The sequence below is a fragment of the Myxine glutinosa genome, chromosome 1, assembly GCF_964187855.1.
Source record: "Myxine glutinosa chromosome 1, kmMyxGlut1.1, whole genome shotgun sequence".
Lineage (NCBI taxonomy): Eukaryota > Metazoa > Chordata > Myxini > Myxiniformes > Myxinidae > Myxine > Myxine glutinosa.
This window is the reverse complement of record NC_136261.1, coordinates 251,033,306-251,033,636: the sequence shown is the minus strand read 5'-3', so window position 1 is coordinate 251,033,636 and position 331 is coordinate 251,033,306.

Here is a 331-nt window from a genome sequence, read left to right as displayed (position 1 = left end):
GCGTGTGGCGGACACGAAAGCTCACTGGCGTGAGTGCATCATTCCACGCACCAAGTGGGTGGCGGCCACGCCCGAGGGCTGGCGTGGCCGCGGGATATACACCGGGCGCGCAGCCCGGAGCACGCCAGTGCTGCAGTTGAGCTCGTTTAATAAAGACTCTTAAACTCACCGCGTTGTCCGCTTCCTTCTTGTTGTACAAGCAAGCGCGCGTAGCACCGCGCTTCAACATGATATATATGAGTTGGTGTACCATACTCTGTGTTCCAGAGCGTTTGTTGGTAAGGGTCATGCTGATCGATTTTGCATCCCTCTCGCAGTAGTGGTGGGGACA